We start from the raw sequence: 22,780 nt of genomic DNA, 5'->3' as shown, positions 1-22,780 counted from the left end.
AAGGGACATACAGTTGACTCACCTAGACTGGTTACTCGTCCCTTTCCTCAGTGTGACGGGAAGCTGGCTGGAGTTACAGTTGTGTGGAGGCCTTTGACTGTCAGCCATGCTTGGCTTGTTTTAGAGAACCACATGCAAATCCCTCTCCAAAGTACCATTTCCTCACAAATAATAGAGAACTATTATAGGGAGGTTGGTGAGCCTGGAGTTCTATAATAATAGCATTTTCATGAAAGAAAATCACATCCCCACCGTGAGCACAGCTGAGAACATGAAACCTACTATTGAGATCTTCTGGTTAAAAGAAAGCATCATCCCATCAGATGGGCCTGTCCATGGGGGTCTTTGGGAAGCCAGGGGAGAGGACTTTGCAGGTCCTGCTGGAAATAAGTGGGTAAAAAGCATCCATCCATCCAGGGATGATTAAGCTCAATCATGGGGCTGTTAGGAAGCCCTGGCCTTCCCTTCCTGGCAGGAGATAAAAGTGGATAATTCACTGTCACAAAAGAATGAGCCCAGGGAGAATGGTGTGGGGGTAGTAAGTGGAAGGGAGGGGTAAAGAGGAGGCTGCGTTGAGAGGTCCAGACTCCCACACTCAGGTTTCTTCCTTTTTGGGGCTTGAGGGTGGAGCTCGTGGGTTGCTGTGGTTGCACCTGTTCCTCATGTTCCCTCCCAGCTTTGGGAATAAAGAGGTGGGGAGCCGGCTGCAGGTGGAGGGGGGCTGGGATTAAAGACTCAGAGCTGCACCAGGGAGTCCTCAGTCCTCAGACAAGGAGGGGCAGGGCCCCTCCCCCCACTCATATGCTTAACTATCTTTCATTTCCATTGCATTACAAAAAACAAACAACCACTTTTCCTCTGCAAATAATCAGATATACTCAGAAATATAGAGAATAGTAAACCCAATGGTTCCTGCATATGAGAATCACTTAGGGATCTTTTAAAAATTCCAATGCCAAGGGATCCTCCCAGGCCATTTAACTCACAATCTCTGGGAGTTAAAAATAGCCATCAGTATTTTTGAAGCTCCCTGGCTGCTACAGACAAGTCTGGGACCCACTGGTGTCCTCATCACCCAGCTTCTACAATTTTCAGTAAATTGCCAGTCTCATTGATCTTGTAGCTCTTGTGTTGTAGATCACCCCCAATTTTTCATTGCCCCCAGATTACTTGAAAGCAAACACCAGACATATTTAATCCTTAAATGCCTCAGAATACATTGATAGTTTGAAAACAAAATATAAACATAGTTTCTTAATAACATCTACTATCCTGTCTGTCTTTGATGCTCAAATTTAGCTTTTGAGACATTTGGGTTTTTTTTTTTTAATTAATTAATTTATTTTAATTGGAAGCTAATTACTTTACAGTATTGTAGTGGTTTTAGCACAGTCTGGCACATGATGGGGACTCAGATTTCTAGTTCAGTGATGAAAGCGTGTGTGTTTGTTACCAGACCAGTCAGATGACCATTGCTGCTGGGTTGGGTCCAGCTATGTAGAATCCCTTTATAAATCTCAGAAGCTTGAAACTTGCACATCATCCCCCTTTACTTGAGGATCTGAGAACATTTTTTTCTTTTAAGTAATTTTCGTGAGAACATCATATGGATTCCCCAGATGAGATGAAACAGGATGGCAGAGTGAAATCTCAGTAGCAGGATGCGAGGACAGCCTGAGTAGTTGAAATGCAAGCCTGCCGTCTAAGCCTCATTTCGGCTGCGAGGTTTCAGCCTTCTCTTTCCAGTGAATCCTTTCAAAGGGGTGAGAACATGCCGCAGAAATTGACTGGTTTGAAGCTGACCATCTTTTATTTTCTTTGCCCAGCCTCTAAGTGAAACACTTAGGAACAGAACAATAAAATGTTCAGAAGGCAACTAGCATAACCAAGGAAGAAAGTGGAATCTCACTGACCCACACATTTTTGAAAGATTTTTCTGCTTATCATACTTTTATTTTAGACAATTTGAAAAATATAGGATAAAAGTATGAAGAAATGAAAATCACCCATATCTTGCCATCTGGAAATAACTGCCATTATCTAGCAGTGATAACTGGCCTTTTTGGTGTATTTCCTTCTTTTTTTTTCCCCCCCTATGCCTAAATACAGACTGTTTCCTGATTCATTATAATTAAAATTGTTAATTTTGTTAAATTTAAACATGCTTAGGACTTTGTGCTTTCACAAGTCATTTAAAAATCTGTTTTCTTCTCTGTTGTTCATTAGAATTCAAAAAAGGATGTAAGAAAGATCTTATTCTCATATTACCAGTGAGAAATCAAAGTCCAGAAGGTTAAGTGATTTTTTTCAAGGTCACACAAGTGGCTCAGGAGTCTTATTTCTCATCAAGGGATCTCAATGTTTGATCCTGGTCCTCAGTGTGTATAGAGGACTGGCCCACCCAGGGATGGCCTTAGGATTACTTATGGTTGGGAGACTGACTGGTATTTCTTTCCCCATCTCCAGAAGGTTTGATTCAGAGGGTAAGAACACACACAGCTCCCGATAAGTCTAATTATGGATGCAGAGAAGGAGGGTATAGAAGATAAAGTGCCATCATTTATGGGGCAACCCAGCCTGCATTCCAGATAATGGACTGTGTTAAGCATTTGTGGACTCTACCTATATTATGACCTTTGGCCTCTACATCCTTACCCACCCATCCCCCCCTTCCAAGGGAAGCTGCCCAGCCATCACATCTCTGCTGCCTCAGCTGCCAGGCTTAGTGCCAGGGTGCCCTGGGCCTCAGCCCTGGTTACTCACCCCACCTGGTTACTCATCCCTTTCCTCAGTGTGACTCTGGGTTCTCAGTCTCTTCGGGGACAGCCCTATACACTTCTGTGGGCAAGAGAACAGCCATAGAGGCAGAGGTGCTCATATAGTCATTCAGTGACTATTGATCAGGAGTTCCTGTCTGTCCAGGCACCGTGTTAGGTGCTGGATCACTGGGCTTGTCTTTGTCACAATAATATTCTATTTAGCCCAGAGTCTGGCACATGGTGGGGACTCAGATTTCTACTTCAGTGATGAAAGCGTGTGTGTTTATTACCAGAACAGTCAGATGACCGTTGCTGGAGGTTTGAGTCCAGCAACCCAAATTATCAGTGGCCCAGGGGTGGATTATGGTGACAATCTGGTGTAAAAAGATTATCGAGCACATCAGATATTCTTTCTCAGCAACGACTAAATACGGGGAAGATTTACCAATGATCTCCTGAGGTAGAAGTCAGGACAGTCATGGCCAAAGCCACATGTAAAATGAGATTATGAGGGAGCAGAAAATATATAATATGTTGACAGAGAGAAGAGAACTGTGTGGGTTACAGAAGCAGAGAGCCATGGAGGGAGGGAAGGAGGCAGAGACCAAGAGACCAGCCCCAACGCTGCTTGTTCCTGGGGTTTCCATTCATGTCCAGCCCCTGTGCACCCAACAGTAACTTTCTTCATCTGCACACTTCCTGGAGGTAACTAGCTCGTCTTTGCAACCAGTCAAGGCAACCTGTCTGAATGGTCACATATCCACAGCCCCATAGACTGGAACAGACTTTCCAGAAGGCCTTGCTTGCCCTCCCAGTTTTGCAGATGGAAGAGCTGAGGCTGCAGAGGGGAGAGGACTTGGCCATGGGCAGCGCATTTCCTAAATCTAACACAGGTTCCCTGCTGACTTTAGGCCATATGCTTCCTTGATTCCTTCTTGCATCTCAGCGTTGGGTTCCTGCTATATCATTAGACTTGAAAACTGGGCTCACGGCCTTCTACATCCATTTCTTCCACTTCCTTTTGCTATGTATATTGCTAAACACTGAGTAGGTGCTCGGTGAACATTTGTTAAGTTGAAGGGGGAATATGCTCTAGGTTTGAGGTGGTAATGGAGGTGGCCGTTGGTAAAAGCTCCTATGATGGATGGACAGGCTGGCATTTTGGGGGAGTTTGAGACAGGTCTCCCTGGGTCCCCTGCAGTCACTAACAGTCTTTGAGGTGACTCTTCATTCAATGGATTTGCAATGGCAAAACTGAACAAAGAGGATGGCTTCTGCTGAGTCTGATAGCGCAGAATCCATCACCAGCAGTGTGGATCTGAGAGAAAGCAGGTTCATAAAACACATGCACATCTCATTAGACTGTATATCTGCTGTGCAAAATTGAATATGGTGTGTTACAGTTATTGGTGGTTTGAATTCTCTGAATCATTTTAAAACAATATAACCAGAACTTAACTAGAGTAAGAGGGAGGGAAAATAGTTCAGAAATGGTATTTTAGACTTATGTTATATATGTCTTCATTATTTTTTTCCCCAAACAGTTATTTGTTGAGTGCCATCTCTGTACCAGGCATCATTTTAGATGCTGGGAATCTAGATGCAGTGATCTAGACTTTGAAAAATTTCTGCCTCCTTGGAACTTGCTTTCTATTGGTGTCACAAAGTTAATTAGAGGAAATGTGACAGGTACTTGTTTTCTAGGGCTACAGAAAGAAAGTATCGCATACTGGATGGCTTAAAAAATAGAAACTTATTGTCTCCAAGTCCTGGAGGCTGGAAGTCTGAGATTGCCAGCATGTTTGGTTCCTTCCATGGCTTCTCTCCTTGGCTTGCCAATGACCATCTTTTCTCTGTGTCTTCACGTTATCTTTCCTCTGTGTCTGTACCCAGATTTCCTCTTCTTAGAAGGAAACTAATTGTGTTGGATTAGACTTTTCACTTTCATGCATTGGAGAAGGAAATGGCAACCCACTCCAGTATTCTTGCCTGGAGAATCCCAGGGATGGTGGAGCCTGGTGGGCTGCCGTCTATGGGGTCACACAGAGTTGGACACGATTGAAGCGACTTAGCAGCAGCAGCAGTTGTTGGTTAGTAGCTTAGTCATGTCTGACTCTTTGTAACCCCACGGACTGTAGCCCAGGTTCCGCTGTCCATGGAATTTTCTAGGCAAGAATACTGGAGTAGGTTGCCGTTTCCTTTTCCAGGGGTTCTTCCCAACCCAGGGATTGAACTTGGGTCTCCTGCACTGGAAGGCAGATTCTTTACCACTGAGCTACCAGGGAAGCCTGGATTAGGGCCTCCCTGACTTTTAATTAGCTCTGTAAAGACCCTATCAATGTTAGGACACTGTGCTTCCACTGCAAGGGGCCCAGGTTCACTGGTTGGGGAAGTAAGATGTCAAAAGCCACTTGGCATGCCCCCCACCCCAGAAGACTCTGTCTCTAAATACAGTCACATTCTGAGGTACTGAATGTTAGGGCTTCAACATATGGATTCTAGGAAGGACACAATTCAGCCCATAGTATGGCAGAAATAAAAAAGTGATGTTGATACATTGTGACCCACCAGTTTAAAGCATAAAGGTTTTGATACTTTTCCAAATTGAAGAAGGGTTGCTTGTCTACCTATAATGCCTGTGGTCAGTGCTGGCTTGGAGGGAAGGCTGACCTGAGGCAGCAGAGAGATCGGAGGTGGTGCACAGTGAAACTAAGCAGGCCCCCTGAGGGTTAAACCACTGCTCTTAACTTCATTAATACAATAGTCTAAACAACTGAGAAAGAGGCCCAACACCCCCACCCCACCCCCACACACATATTTAGCATACTTGTTGGAAATAAGTAAATTTATCTTCATAAACGACGACTTGGGGAAAAGCCGTAACCATTCCACATGAAAACATTAAAACTGTGTGTTTTCTCCCTTTAATCTCCTCCTATTTTCCTAATGGGACTGGAGTGTGTGTGGTTCCTGCTGTTTTATATACTTTGTTGGCGTGTGGCTCATTGGTTTCTCTTTTCATTTATGCTTTTGTAGTTTTACTGAACAAACCACCTTCTATGTCATAATGAGCTCCTGGATCTCCTCCTGCTGACAAGCATAAATCCACCCAATCTGGAATGCTTTGCTTTGCTTTGGAAGGTTCAGCTTGGCTTTTGAAATAAGATAAAGGTGCTGAAATAGTTGGTCAAGCACACAGGAGGGCTTAGGGTCCTCCAGGGTCTTTGAGGCAACAGATGCCTGTCTTGAGCAGTGGCATGTGGGCTGGGTCCATCTATCAAATCAGAAACCCATCCATCTGCTGGTCTGACAACGGGGCCTTCTCTCATGAGTACTCTTGGAGTAATTTATTAGATAAGAGCTCTGCAGGCCACCAGGTCCCAGGGAGAGTTGGTGAAGCAATAAGAAGGATGCAAAGTCTGTGTCAGTTTTTTGCCAGAGCAGCCAGTTGAAGGAGAAAGGATTTAAATAAACAGGGTAAACAGTTGGCCTGACTGGAGGCCTTATTAGGGAGAAAAGATTTTCTTTGTGATTTCTTTGCTCTTCAGTCTTATTGCCTTAAAAAAATCTTGGTAGAAACTTCTATGTCCATTGATTGATTCCCTTGTTTCTGTATTTGTTAATTTACTGAATACCCATTGGGTAACAGGGCCTGGGATAATATATAATCCGTTCCTTCAAAAAGCCTGTGTTAGGGAGATGAGTCACCGAGATGGCAAAGTGGAAGACTCCAGCCAACGTCCCTCCCAAAAGATCAATAGTTAGCAATACAGGAAAACAGGTTGGGAGAGCTCTGCGGTATGCTTCAGAAGCTTCAGCAATGCAGTAGAGCAATGAACAAAACAAGCCCCCCCCTCCCAAAATAAAACACAACAGAATAACTACACAAAAGTGAAGGAACAATAGCTTCGTTTTGCTGCATCATCCCGTCCCACAGGCCGACCCTGCTCCCCATCAAGAAAGAGTTCCCCATGCAGGGAGAGGGAGAGTGGGGCTAGCGGCCAGATTTCAGAACACTACACAAAGAACCCACTTTGATTTCAGTATACTCAGAAACTGGCAAAGCCGAGATGTGTACAGATGGCTGGGGGCAAGGAAGAAGAGCAGAGGTGGCCAATATCAGCCACAGAACAGGAGTGACTGGGGTTCCCAGTGACCGACTCTGCAGAGGACACCGATGGCTTTTGCCACGGAAGAAGCCAAGAGGTCCCCTGGAGATGTCACTGGTTTTTACTCTATGGGTGTGGCATTCACTAGCCTGAGTTTGGTTCCTGGAACCTGGCAACAGCCCCAGCCTCTGTGTTGTACAAGTGTAAGACAGCAGGCTAGATTCCCATGGCTGCCTTCACTGCTGTGTGCCTGCTCAGTGCTAGCTTCTAGATGTGCACTTGCAAACCTCTGGCCTGACCCCTGTCATTGGCCTCCACTGCTATGTGTGCAAATGTGATGAGACCTTGAACCCACAGGAGCATACACACAATCAGGGCCCCTACAGCAGCCAGTGCTAACCCAAAGTTGGCCCTGACCCTTGCTGGTTGAGGCCTTTGCCACTGTGTATGTGTGTGTGTACATCAGCTCCTGTCATTACACTGGAGCCTGCAGCTGGGTCCTGCTGCTGAGTGTGTACCTACCACCCTCTCTGGCCACTACTGCTGCTACCCTGGTCCCTAGCTCTGGACCTGGAGGTACTGCCAAGGACCCTCAACAGCCCTTGTGCAGATGCTGTGGATGCCCACAGAACTCACCAGACACCACACAGTTGTAAATGTTGTGGACCCCAGTGGCTGAACCAATGAGACATCATGCCCTTCTGTATCTAGAGATGCTACATGCCCTATGCCTTGATGCCCTGTACCACTTGACCTAGGATCACAGCATACTCCAGTGTGTCCCCATCTTCAGATGAAATGCTTTCCTTACTGAAGTCAGTCCATAAAGGCTGGAATTTGGGGACTACTTCAAATGTGCAGACACTTACACAAGGCTATGAAGAATCAGCAAGCACATCTCCACCAAAGGAATATAATAAACCTCTAGTGACTGAACTCAAAAGAATGGAGATCCAGGATTTGCCCAAAGAAGTTATCAAAATAATTGTTCCACAGATGCTGTCTGAGAATACAGGTAAACAATTTAATGAAATCAGGAAAACAATGCAAGGACAAAATGAGAAGTTCAACAAAGGGCAGACCAAAAAAGAACCAAACAAATTCGGAACTTAAAAATACATTGATAGTTTAATAGAATTGAATTATCTATTCAAAATTCAGTAGAAATTTTAACAGAAGATTCAACCAAGCAGAGGAAACTTGAAGACAGAGCAGTTGAGATTATCCAGTCAGAGGAGCTAAAAGAAAAAAAAGAGTGAAAAAAAAAGAAGCCTACAGAATTTATGAGATGCCATTAAGAAAAACAATCTAAGCATAATTGGAGTCCTAAAGAAGAGAGTGATAAAGGGGCAAAAAACTTGCTTAAAGAAATAATGACTGAGAACTTGGGAGGAGATATGGGCATCCAAGTTCATAAAGCTAACAGATTAGCCCAGAATTTCAATCCAAAATGATTTTCTTGAAGACACATTATAATAAAACTGTCTAAAATCAAAGACAAAGAAGGAATTTTAAAATCAGCAAGGGAAAAACTTTTTTCTCATAAAAAGGAAACCCCATAAAGACATCAGTGAATTTCTCAGCAGAAACCTTGCAGGCTGGGAGAGAGGGGGATGATGTCTTCATAGTACTGAAAGAAGAAAACTGCCAACTGAAATACCTTATCCAGGAAAGTTGTTCTTCAGAAATGAAAGCAAGACAGAGACTTTTCCAAAAAAACAAAAACTGAGGGAGTATACCACCATTAGATCTACCTCACAAGAAATGCTGAAAAGAGTTTTTCAAACTGAAACAAAAATATGCTAATTAATAACATAAATACTTACTAAAATATACAACATACTGGTAAAGATAGATATATAGTCAGATTTAAAATACTCTAATACTGTAAGGTGGTGTGTTACCACTTAACCCTTATATGAGGTTAAAGGACAAAATTGTTAAAAAATAGCTATAGCTATGAAATTGTTCATCAATATACAATATATAAAGATGTAAATTGTGACAACTAAAGCATAAAATGTGTTTGGGGTTAGTAAAAGGGTGAAGTGAAAATGAAAGTCACTCAGTCATGTCCAACTCTTTGGGATCCCATGAACTACACAGCCCATGGAATTCTCCAGGCCAGAATACTGGAGTGGGTAGCCTTTCCCTTCTCCAGGGCATCTTCCCAACCCAGGGATTTAACCCAGGGGTTGAACCCAGGGATCTTCCCAACCCAGAGATTGAACCCAGGGATCTTCCCAACCCAGAGATTGAACCCAGGGATCAAACCCAGGGATCTTCCCAACCCAGGGATTGAACCCAGGTCTCCTGCATTGCAGGCAGATTCTTTACCAGCTGAGCCATAAGGGAAGGCCAAGAATACTGGAGTGAGTATCCTATCCCTTCTCCAGGGAATCTTCCCTACCCAGGAATTGAACCGGGGTCTCCTGAATTACAGGCAGATTCTTTACCAACTGAGCTATGAGGGAAGACCAGTAAAAGGATAGGGTTTTTAAAATTATAATTGAAGTTGTTATCAGCTTAAAATAGACTGTGATATCTATAAAATGTTTCAAATAAGCCTCAGGGTAACCACGGAAGAAAAACCTATAGTAGATTCACACAAAGACAAGGGAATCCAAGTATACCACTGTGGATAACCATCAATTCATAAAGGAAGACAGCAGGAGAGGAAGAATGGAGCTACAAAACAGCCACAACACAATTAACACAATGGCAACAGTAAGTACTTGGGTATGAATAATTACCTTAAATCTAAATGGATTAAATTCTCTAATACAAATGAATGGAGTGGCTGAATGGATAAAAATCAAGATTCAACTATATGCTGCCTATAAGACACTCACTTTACCTTCAAGGACACACACAGGCTGAAAGTTAAGGGATGGAAAGATATTCTATGCAAATAGAAACCAAAAAGGAGCAAGAGTGTCTATACTTATATCAGACAAAATAGGCTTTAGATCATAACTGTAACAGGAAAAGAAGGTAATTATATAAAGATAAAGGGATCAGTTCATCAAGAGGATATAACATTTATAAATCTTTATGCACCAATATAGGAACACCTAAATATATTAAGCAAATACTGTACATTTGAAGTGGGTAAAAGACAGAAATCCAATAATAATAAAGGAATACAATATCCCACTTTCAACAATGGATAGATCACCCAGACAGAAAATCAATAAGGAAACACTGGACATGAACTACACTATCGATCAAATGGACCTAATATATACATTCTATCCAATGGCAGCAGAGGACACATACTTTTCAAACACACAGGTAACATTCTCTAGGCGAGATTATATGTTAGGTTACAAAACAAATTTTAGCAATTTAAAAAAATGATTGAAACCATACCAGGTGTCCTTTCTGACCAAATGATTTCTAATGAAATTATAAATCATTAACAGGAGGAAAACTGGAAAATTCACAAATGTATGGAGATAAAATATGCTCCTGAGCAAACAGTAGCTCAAAGATGAATTAAAAATAGAAATAAAAAATATCTTGAAACAAATGAAAATGGAAATACAACATTCCAAAACTTGTGGGCTTCAGGAAAAGGAGTGCTGAGAGGGAAGTTTATGGTGATAAATGCCTGCCTTAAGAAAAAAGAAGGATCTCAAATAAACAACCTAACTTTACACCTCAGAAAACCAGGAGAAAAAATGAAGAAACTAAGCCCAAATTTAGCAGAAGAATGGCAATAATTAAGATTAGAGCAGAATTAAATGAAATAGAGAAATAATAAAGAAGGTCAATAAAACTGAAAGATAAACAAAATTGACAAACTTTTACCTATACTTCCAAAGAAAAAAATGAAAGAAAACTCAAAACTGTAAACGAAAGATGAAACATTACCACATAAACACAAAACCTTATAAGAGACTACTGTAATAAATTGGACAAACTAGAAGAAATGGTTACATTTCTAGAAATACACAACCTACCAAGAATGAATCATGAAAAAACAGAAAACTTGAACAGACCAATAATGAGTAAAAAGAAAAGCTCAGGACTAGATGATTTCACCAGTGAATACTACCAAATATTTAAAGAAGCATTAAAGCCAATCCTTCTCAAAGTCTTATAAAAAATTGAAGAGAAGGGAAAGTTCCCATTCTCATGTTATGAGGCCAGCATTAGTCTCATCCCAAAGTTAGACAAGGGCATCAAAACCTCAACAAAATACTAGCAAATTAGTTTTAACAACACATTAAAAGGATCATGCACCAGGAGCAAAAGGGGTTTATTCCTAGGATGTCAGGATGTTTTAACATATGCAAATCAAAAGACCTGATATTCCACATTGACAAAATGAAGGATAAAAATTATATGATTATCTTAATAGATACAGAAAAAGCATTTGACAGTTTTATGGTAAAAATCTTTCAACAAGTTGGATATAGAAGGCATGTACCTCGTCATAGTAAAGGCCAGTCATAACAAAACCACAGCTAGCTTTACACTTAATGGTGAGCTATTCCCCTAAGGTCAATAACATGATAAGAGTGCCCATTCTCACCACTCTTTTTCAATAGAGTACTAAAAGTCCTAGCTAAAACAATTAGGCAAGAAAAAGAAGTAAAATAAATCCAAATTAGAAATAAATAACACTGTCTCTGTTTGCTGATGACATGATCTCCTATATTGAAAATCTTAAAAATTCCACCAAAAAAACCTGTTTGAAGTAGTCAACAAATTCTGTAAAGTTTTAGCATACAAAATCAATAGACAAAAGTCAGTTGCATTTCTATATGCTAGCAATGAAACATCTGAAAAAGAAATAAAAAATCCCATTTAGAATAGCATCAAAAACCATACAATACTTAGGAATGAGTTAACCAAAGAGGTGAAAAATGCATATGCTCAAAACTGTAAGACATGGGTGAAAGACATTGAAGAAGAAACATATGAATGAAAAGTATCCCATGTTTATGGATTGAAAGAGTTAATGTTAAAATATTCACACTACTCAACACTATCTATGCATTCAATGTGATCTCTAACAAACTTTCAGTGACCTTTTCCACAGATACAGAAAAAAAATTCCAAAATTCTTACGGATTCACAAATGACTCCTACGAAGGTAGTCTTAAGAACTGAACTAGAGGCATCATACTTGCTGATTTCAAGCTATAAGTAACACGGCTCTAGTAACCAAATGGTATGATCCTGGCACAAAAACAGATGCAAAGACCAAAGCAAAAGAATCACATACCCAGAAATAAACCTACCCAAATACTTTCAACTAATCTATGTCAAGGGAGCCAAGAATACTCATTGAGAATATGATAGTCTCTTCAATCAGTGCTGTTGGGAAGACTGAATATTCATGTGTAAAGGAATGACATTTGGCCCTTATCTTCTGTTACTCATAAAAATTAACTCCAAATGGATTAAGGGCTTGAATGTAAGGCTTGAAATTGTGTAACTCCTAGAGGAAAACATAGGGAAAAAGCTCCTTAACAGTGTTCTTAGCAATGATATTTTGGATATGACACCAAAATCACCAGCAACAAAAGCAAAAACCAGTAATGAGATATGTCCAACTAAAAAGCTTCTGTATAGCAAAAGAAATGAATAAAATGAGAAGGCAACCTATAGAATGGGAGAAAATATTTGCAAACCATATACAGATGGTCCCCAACTTACAATGGTTCAACTTAATGAATTTTTCTTTTTCTTTACATTGATACAAAAGTGATACACATTCAATAGAAACTATACTTTGAATTTTGATCTTCTGTTGGACTATCAGTATGCACTATTATACTCTCTCCTGAGACTGGGCTGTGGCAGCAAGCCACAGCTCTTAGGCATGTAATCACAAGGGTAAACAGCTGATATACTTACAACCATTTTGTAGCCATACACCTTCAAAACATTATTCAATAAATTATACGAGATATTCAACACCATTATAAATTAGGCTTTGTGTTAGATGATTTGCCCAACTATAGGTTAATATAAGTGTTCTGAGTGTCTTTAATGTAGGTCAAGCTAAGCTATGATGTTTGATTGTAGTTCAGTTGCTAAGTCATGTCCGACTCTTTGTGACCCCATGGACTGCAGCACGCCAGCCTTCCCTGTCCTTCACTGTCTCCCAGAATTTGCTCCAATTCAGGTCCACTGAGTTGGTGATGCCATCCTGTGTTGCCCCCTTCTCCTCTTGCCCTCAATCTTTCCCAGCATCAGGGTCTTTTCCAATGAGTTATAGTAAGTTAGGTATTTTAAATGCATTTTAGACTTATGATATTTTCAATTTATAATGAGTTTATTAAGATGTTACTCCACTGTAACTTGAGGAATATTTATGTCTTATAAGGAGTCAGTATATATAAACTCTTACAACTCAATAGCAAAAAATCAAATAACCTAGTAAAAAGTGAGCCAAGCACCTGAACTTTTGCAGAGGAGACATACAAATGGCCGACAGCTATATGAAAAGGTACTCAACATCACTAATTATCAGGGATATGCAAATCAAAACCACAGTGAGAAATCACCTCACACCTGTTAGAAGGGCTATTATCAAAAAGATAAGAGATAACAAATCCTGGCAAGTGTTTCTGAGTAAAGGGAAGCCTGGGGTGCTGTTAGTGGGAATATAAACTGGCACAGTCACTGTGGAAAATAGTATGGAGGGTACTCAAAAAATTAAAATTGAAACTACCACATGATATAGCAATCCCACTTGTGAGCATTTATTCAAAGGAAATGAAATGATTATCTTTAAGAGATATCTGCTTTCCCGTGTTCATTGCATTATTTACAATAGCCAAGACATGGAAATCACATATGTTTGTGTATTGACAGATGAATAAGTAAAGAAGAAAATACATATATAACTTGCCTGTGTGGTTATGGTAGCTTCATAACTGGTTTTTCTATTTCCCACCTCAAATGTCTTGCTTCCGAAATTCTGCCTCTACAACCAGTCTTATCTTCCCCAACTACAAGTTTGCTCATCTTTCTACCCTCTTATCAGTCTTACCAGTGGCTCCCCCCTGGCTAGAGTTTGGATTCCTAAGCTTGCCAATTCCATCCTTCCCCTAGCTGGCCCTGCACCATCTTCCATCAGACTCTGATCTTATCAGCTAAAGCACGTGCACCCTTTCACATCTCTGTGCCTTGCCTTGTATGATTCCTTCACCCTGAAAATCTTTTTCCCTGCTTTGTCTGTCTCTTGAAATATTTTTTTATCCTTTAAGCCTCAGTTCAAGCTCTACCATCTTTGTGAATTTTTTTTTTTTTGATATCTAGTCAGAACTGTTTTTCTTCACTGTAATTTATAGCTCTGCTCTATCCCCATAACTGCTGTTCCTGACCTCTGGTTGGAAGAGTGAGGGTGGATAGTGGGGAGAGAAGGACAGGAGAGTGCTTCCTTAACCTGCCATTTGCTCCACACTCCCAGCCTGGCAGATATTTTTAGCTGACTCTTTCTCTGATGCTCTGGTGGGCTGCTTGGGAATGTCTTTGCCTCGGAACCCCCTGCCACTCCCTAGATGCAGACTATGCAATTCCCCCCACTCCACGCTGCCCTCCTCCTGGTTCTCTGATGTTCTTCATACACTGTCTTACTGTTGGAGGCTTCACTCCCTCCCGAGAAGGCCTTTTGGCAGGTTTTAAAATGGACCCAGGCTGACTTTTCCTCATGATCTGCATCTCGTTCCTGTAAAACCTGGAAGATGTAGGTCCATCCCAGCTGTATGCCCTCTTCTTCTGCTGGGTGCCGCCCAGATTTCTGTACAGTGCACAATGTCCCCTAAGTATGGGGACCATCCTCACACCCTTTAAGTGGCCCAATGGCAGCCCCCACCCAGGTTGAAGGTGACAGAAAGCACATCCTTCCCCTTACATGGCTGTGTAGGGAGGAACTCAAAGCATCTTAATAATTCTCTTCAAAGCAATCGCTTCACAAATTCTCTCTTCCTCCGCTCTCTTTAAATTTTATCTTCTGAAAGCAAATAAAGGCCCCTGGGTAAAGGACTCAGGAGTTAGAAAACTAGTTCCTTACCACTTCCTATTAATTCTACACTGGAGTCTTGTCTTAGTCTGGGCTGCTGTCACAGAATGCCATTGATTAGGTGGCATGTAAACAGCCCAGATTGATATCCCACACTTATGATGTATGGGTGTGAAAGTGAAGGGCTTCCCTGGTAGCTCAGACAATGAAGAGTCTGCCTGCAATGTGAGAGACCCCAGTTTGATCCCTGGATCAGGAAGATCCCCTGGAGAAGGGAATGGCTACCCACTTCAGTATTCTTGCCTGGAGAATTCCATGGACAGAGGAGTCTCGTGGGCTACAGTTCATGGGGTCACAAAGAATCAGACATGACTGAAGCAACTAGCACTTCACTTTTACATGATGGATGGAAAGTCCCACGATTAAAGTGCTGGAAGATTTGGTGTCTAGTGAAGACCGCCTTCTGGTTTGCAGACAGTTGTCCTCTCTTGGTGTCCTCATATGGCAGAAGGGACATAAGAACTCTCTGGGGTCTCTTCTATAAGGTCACTAATCCCATTTGTGAAGTCTCTGCCTTCATGACCTAATCACCTCCCAAAGGCCCCACCTTCTAATACCATCACATTGTGGGTTAGGATTTAACATATGAATTTGAGGGGACACAGCATTCAGTCTAGAGCAAGGCTGTTCTACACTCCCACTGCTGTCTGATATCTGTGGTATTGGCATCTCTCTTGGAATAGACGGAATTTCAGGCTTGCATCTTCTTCCAGAGAATGCAAGACTGTATAGCTGGTGAAGCTCCCCCCACAAAGGCTTCTTAAAGTCTGGACAAAGAAGCGTCCTGATCTCTCTGGAACTGAAAAAATAAAAAGCCAGCAATCATCCTGGTAGAAATAAGTATGTGTAATGATTTACATAATCCAAATGGCTATGAGAACTGAAAATCAGCTTGTACAAGAGGTTAGGTAGATTCTTGCTAAGGAGTCTAATTCTGTGAACTGTTGCTGTCTATTTAAACTTCACAAGGAGTGCCTTGTGGAGGAGGCAACTGGAATTGCTGTGTTTTTCAGAGAACAGAGCATGCTGACTTCTCACAGTTAGGGCTGTTCAAATGCAAATGCAGGGCTGCTGGTGATAGCCCAGTGTTGGATGATGTGTTGAAAGCCTAGTAGCTGGTCTCTGCATCCTAAAGAAAGATATGATCTGGGTACAAGATCAGTGGTCCTGCCCTATGGCATCTCCTGCAAAGTTCCCACTGTTTAGTTTGGGAAACTTACTCCACACTGGACAAAATGCTGTCTCTAGGACCCAGTGCCTGGCTTCCTGCTGAAGACTTGGCGGGTATGGGAAGGCAGCCATTGTGGTAGAGGGTTGAAATTGTCTCTGTGTATGCTAGCTCATGGGTTTCCCTAGTGGCTCAGTGGGAAAGCATCCGCGTGCTAATGCAGAAGACACAGATTCAATCCCTGGGTCGAGAAGATCCCCTGGAGAAGGAAATGGCAACCCACTCTGGTATTCTTGCCTGGAGAATCCCATGAACAGAGGAGCCCGGCAGGTTACAGTCCATGAGATCACAAAGAATCAGACACGACTGAGTCACTAAATCACCACCACCACATTAACTCATCTCCTGATCTCTTCATGTGCCTTTTAGGAAGAGTTGATGATGCCCATATGAAGGACAAGAGCTCCAGAGAACTCTAATGAGAGACAAGCCATAAGAAGTTGCATGGAGCCAAGACTCTCCATTGTAGGATTCATTTTTGTTGAGTAATTGAGCCCTGTCCATCTGAGCTTAGAGATAACTGAGCATTCCTTTCATTTCTTTACTTTTAACAGAGGGTAACTGAGCACCGACAATTTGTCAGGCCCATGGCTAAGCCCCAGAGCACTTTAGGAAGGGCTCTTATCCTTGTCCTTCCAAAAACCCAGCCTTGGGTGAAGCTTGGCCTATGTGTACATGTAATACACATTATTCCATTCATTCAGATATAGGAGGAGCTTTTTAGCAAGATGAGCACTCGGAGGCTCAAGATGGGCACCCATTCACCAGGGGGTGAGGGTGGCAAGGAGACTCTCCCATCAAAAGCAAGGGTGCTGGAGCAAAGAAAGCTGGTGTACAGGAAAGTGAATAGTACAGAAAGGGTGGTGAGAAGAGAGGTTTTTGGCAGCTGCTGTGAGTGGGAAGCTTTGAGGAGAGTGACAGATGTCTAAAGAGGATTTTTATGAGGTTTTCTGTGGACTGTGCCATGTAATCCTCACCTCCCTCCATAAGTGTCCTTTAAGGAAAACATGGTAGATTTGGAGAATGGCAAGTACTTTGAATGGTTGGGCTCAGAGTGCTTTCATGGTGGTGATGAGAGGTGCGGTTGACCAGAGGGCTGGGCAGCTGACCTGTGTGTTGACATCCATAACACAGCCCGTATTTCTCCTTTAATCCTTTGGTTAGAATATGCTTTAGCAAGATTTATGCATTTTAAATCATTTTTATTTAACTATTTAATCTTTTTCATATGTTCCATTAGCTAATATTATTATATTTACTTTTGTCCTTTTAAAAAAAATATTTATTTTGGTTTCGCTGCTGCGAGAGGGTTTTCTTCAGTTGTGGTGCACCCGGTTTCTCATTGTGGTGACTTCTCTTGTTGAGGAGCACAGGCTCTAGGAGCTCAGCCTTCAGTAGTTGCAGCACTCAGACTCAGTAGCTGTGGCTCTCAGGCTCCAATTCAGTAGGTATGGCACATGGGCTTTAGTAGCTCTGAGGCATGTGGAATCTTCCCAGACCAGATATTGAACCCATGTTGCTGTATTGACAGGCAGAGTCTTATCTACTGTACCACTAGGAAAGTCCCTGCTTTTGTCTTTAAAAAAAATAGTATCTGTTGTATTATCTGTTTTTTATGATGTATTCTTACTGTTTATCTTGGCCACCTTTTCTAGTTCTAATGTTTAAAGTGTGCACTCTTCAACTTACCGCATTTATATTCCAGCATTTTTTTTTATTTTGCTGGTATTTCATTCCAGCATGTTTTAAGCTAATGGTTACTTATGGTTTTTACTTCTTACTTTTTCAAGACTGTTTTAGTCCTTTTAGCTTATTTCATCTTATTACTGTCACAGATAGTTGTGCTGATGTCTGACCTCCTGTCCTAACTGCCTTTCCTTCCTCCCACGGTCTCTGGCAGAGTGGGTGGCCTTAAATCTTTACAGGGAGAGTGACTGAATGCGTGATTCACTCATGTCGAGTCAGTCACTGGGTCCTGGCCATTTTACCTCCAGAACATTTTAAATCCGTCCTTTCATTCCCCCTGCTACTGTGTCAGTACAGGACACCCCCATCTCTTACCTGGGTCCCTGAACAACCTGCTAATGGCCTCCTGTCTCTTCTCTTCTTTTCTCCCATTTACTCTCCATTCTGCAGCACAGGGATGTTTTTAAAATGTAGAAAAATAATACACAAACAACACGCTCCCATTTATTTTTAGCTAATGAGTTAAGATATATAGCGTTTTTTAATAGCAAGAATTAAATATAGGTGCTTCTGATTTGCAAAAATAATTTATGTTAGTTTTAAGTGAGTATTTCTGCCATGGAAAATTTCAAACCCAGATGAAGGTAGAGTGAATAGTGTAATGAACTTTCATGTACCCATTACTTGCCTTCCAAGAGCTACTGACACTTATCATTTTCAGCAGTTCATTTTCTCATTAATCCCCTGTTTTTGTTTTGTATTTTCCTTGAATCAGTTCAGTTCAGTTCAGTCGCTCAGTCGTGTCCGACTCTTTGCGACCCCATGAACTGCAGCACGCCAGGCCTCCCTGTCCATCACCAACTCCCGGAATCCACCCAAACCCATGTCCATCGAGTTGGTGATGCCATCTAACCATCTCATCCTCTGTCGTCCCCTTCTCGTCCTGTCCTCAATCTTTCCCAGCATCAGGATCTTTTCCAATGAGTCAGCTCTTCGCATGAGGTGGCCAAAGTATTGGAGTTTCAGCTTCCACATCAGTCCTTCCAATGAACACCCAGGACTGATCTCCATTAGGATGGACTTGTTGGATCTCCTTGCAGTCCAAGGGACTCTCAAGAGTCTTCTCCAACACCGCAGTTCAAAAGCATCAATTCTTTGGTGCTCAGCTTTCTTTAGAGTCCAACTCTCACATCCATACATGACCACTGGAAAAACCATAGCCTTGACTAGACGGACTTTCGTTGGCAAAGTAATGTCTCTGCTTTTTAATATGCTGTCTAGGTTGGTCATAACTTTTCTTCCAAGGAGTAAGCATCTTTTAATTTCATGGCTGCAGTCACCATCTGCAATGATTTTGGAGCCCAGAAAAATAAAGTCAGCCACTGTTTCCACTGTTTCCCCGTCTCTTTGCCATGAAGTGATGGGACTGGATGCCAAGATCTTAGTTTTCTGAATGTTGAGCTTTAAGCCAACTTTTTCACTCTCCACTTTCACTTTCATCAAGAGGCTCTTTAGTTCTTCTTCACTTTCTGCCATAAGGGTGGTGTCATCTGCATATCTGAAGTTATTGATATTTCTCCGGGCAATCTTGATTCCAGCTTGTGCTTCCTCCAGCCCAGCGTTTCTCATGATATACTCTGCATATAAGTTAAATGAGCAGGGTGACAATATACAGCCTTGATGTGCTCCTTTTCCTATTTGGAACCAGTCTGTTGTTCCATGTCCAGTTCTAACTGTTGCTTCCTGACCTGCATACAGGTTTCTCAAGATGCAGATCAGGTGGTCTGGTTTTCCCATCTCTTTCAGAATTTTCCACAGTTTATTGTGATCCACACAGTCAAAGGCTTTGGCATTTTCCTTGAATAGTAAATGTTTATATCATATAATTCCCAGATATCATGTCATTTCAGTGTGATCATTCTTGAACAAAAACTTGGACTTGTCACTGGCCTACCTAAGGCCTTTCAGTGTCACTGCAAAGCCAAACGACTGGGTGCAGACACTACAGACAGCCCCTGGCAGCCTCTGCTTATCAGCAGCCTCATCTGGCTCTTCATCTCCTTATCCCTCTCATACCCAGTCCAGTGGAACCCCTTGCTTTTCCTCACATTGCCGTTCTCTCGCTGCCTGCACATATTTGTACTTGCTAGCATCCTTGTCTGGCAGTCCAGGCTCTTCCACCCCGCTTCATACCCTCTACACCTCTTGTTTCCTTCATATATTTTAGATCTGGTTTCAAGGTCCCAAACTCTGGGAAGCCATCCCAACTCTCCTTCTTTGACTCCTCTTCCTGCTGCCTTTCCCTCTGTACTCTCTTGCTATTGAATTATTTGCACTCTTTTGTAATTGCCTTGCTTACAAATTTATTTTCCCCCTAGACTCTTGAGTTCCTTGGAGGTAGAATGTATGCCCCACCCTGTTTCCTTTTAATTATGGGAAATAGTGACTGAAGAGGCAGTTGACCTCATCCTCAGGGATGTTGTGGCTGCTGGGGATTGGGATGTTTCTGGCACCTCTCTGTCACCCATTCATCCCACATGTCACCATTCATTGTCATTCACATGTCATCATTTACTGCCGTCCTCTTGGAACAACTTTGGTGAGAAGTGAAGGCAAGCCAGAGTATCCATGGATCCACCCTCCCTGCTCTTCTGCCAGACTGGGGGCTTTTTGAGGCATAAGAGTTGTGTGCAGCCTCCACAGTGTGGGCTGCTCTGCGCCCCATCCTTGTCCTGGGATTTGGGGACTAGGGAGCACAATCTGAGTCTGCACCTGGAGAAGGTAACAAGCACAGTCATAGCCTGGCTCTTCATGCAAATGTCCAAGGCTGCCTTTTGGAAGTCGGTTAGCAAGTCTGACAAACAGCTCAGCAGTCTCTGTGGAACTGCTTTTTCTTAGCGGCATAAATGTTATACTGTTTGCCGCTTTGTCCTTTGTGTAAGAACTGAGCCTGTTCTTCAGCGGGGCTGTCTCTCATCCGCTTGCCTTACACATATTCATATCAGAATGGATTAGTCTAGTGAATGGTCTCTCTGCTTCTCCAAGATAGGGCAGACTTTTTCCACCCACAGGTAATCTCTTTTCTGAGAATGTTGCCCAAAAACTAGGTCATCTATTGTAAAGGAAATTAAGCAGTAATTAAATTTAACTGGAAGCTACAGTATCAGTGGTTTCATTTTAGAGGGAGTGTGTCTTCCCTAATGACTTTATTGCTACAATTACAGGGGCTTTTTTTTTTTTTTTGACAAAGGGTGGTAGAGGAAGAGGTTGTATTTCGTTAGATGATTTCTGGACTTCAATTTCTAAAAAAAAGTTTTATTATAGTTGAGTTACAAGGTTGTGTTATTTTCTGTTATAGAGCAAAATGATTCATTTATACATATATACACATTCTTTTCCATTATGGTTTATCACAGGATATTGAATATATGTGCTATACCTTGCTGTTTATCTATTCTATATATAATAGTTTGCATCTGCTAATCCCAAACTTCGAGTCTTTCCTTCCTTCATACCCCCATTCTCTTGGCAACTACAAGTCTGTTCTCTATGTCTGTAAGTCTGTTTTGTAGCTATGTTGATGTGTGTCCTATTTTGGATTCCACATATAAATGATGTCATACAGTATTTATCTTTTTCTTTTTGTACTTGGATTGTTAATCAGCAGAGTCACACCTTCAAGGGCGAGTTCTGTTTCTTTGTCCCATTTTTGAGTCTACCTGACGGAAGCCGACACAGTTCCCCCCGCATGGTCGTTCGGCTCAGCTGCTTCAGCATGGGATATCTTTTGGCAAATGAGCCATGTAGACAGACAGGTCTGGGCTAAGAAAAAAGCAGCTCTTTTGGGTGGGTTCTTTTTACATATGCAGTCAATTGTCACTGCTGGCTGGGAAAGTAGTGACCTCCTACTCTCTCCTCTCTTTATTTTCTGATTGGAAAGGGCTCTGAGAGGTGAGTCCTGCAGAAGGCAGCCCACTAGGTGTGTGGCAGAGCTGGTGGACAGACCCAGGTTCTGGAAGGACCCTGTCGTTGACCCAGGACAGGGCTCCATGTTTAGCCGCTTACCACCTTGGGGCCTGAGGTCAGGGCAGCCAGGGGCAGTTGAGTTCCTTCATACCCATAGGAAATGCTGAGTGAGTGCTTGTTGAGTGATAGAATTGCTGTTAGACAACCTAGCCACATCTTCCATATGTGGGTTATGTGGCCTTCTCACATTTTCTTTAGATCCAGATCCACTTAGATCACCCATAATGACCGTCTGTTATATCATCCATGCCATCACCTGGGCAGCAGTCCCAAAGCACTTGGGGCTCATCACTTGCTTTCTGCCCTGTCTTTCCCCCAAATGCCTTTGACACCAGGCCTCCTCCTCTTGCTTCCTCTGCTCAATCATTGTAGACAAATCAACCAAGCAAAGACCATTAAGGGCTTCTCTGGTGTCTCAGTAAGGAAAGAATCCTCCTGCAGTGCAGGAGACATGAGTTCAATCCCTGGGTCAGGAAGATCCCCTAAAGAAGGAATTGGCAATCCAGTCCAGTATTCTTGTCTGGAAAATACCATGGACAGAGGAGGCTGGTGGGCTACAATCCATGTGGTTGCAAGAGTCAGACATTTCTTAGCGACTAAACCACCACAGGGGAGCAGGCAATGGCACCCCACTCCAGTACTCTCACCTGGAAAATCCCATGGATGGAGGAGCCTGGTAGGCTGCAGTCCATGGGGTCACTAAGAGTCGGACACGACTGAGCAACTTCACTTTCATGCATTGGAGAAGGAAATGGCAACCCACTCCAGTGTTCTTGCCTGGAGAATCCCAGGGACAGGGGAGCCTGGTGGGCTGCCATCTATGGGGTCGCACAGATTCAGACATGACTGACGCGACTTAGCAGCAGCAGCAGCAAACCACCACAGACCATTAAAGTTCCCAGAGGTGCCCAATCCCATTCTCCTGTGG

The 22,780-nt window shown here is 42.4% G+C and overlaps 1 protein-coding gene across 1 annotated transcript in view; it reads left to right on the top strand.

Moving 5' to 3' along the window:
- The window catches only part of THSD7B (thrombospondin type 1 domain containing 7B), a 1,641,422-nt gene that overhangs the window by 296,951 nt on the left and 1,321,691 nt on the right, over window positions 1-22,780 (top strand). The window lies entirely within an intron of this gene.

The sequence above is a fragment of the Giraffa tippelskirchi genome, chromosome 3 (genome assembly GCF_054371585.1).
Source record: "Giraffa tippelskirchi isolate mGirTip1 chromosome 3, T2T-mGirTip1v1.2.pri, whole genome shotgun sequence".
NCBI classification, from domain to species: Eukaryota; Metazoa; Chordata; class Mammalia; order Artiodactyla; family Giraffidae; genus Giraffa; species Giraffa tippelskirchi.
This window is presented reverse-complemented; position numbering and strand designations above follow the sequence as displayed.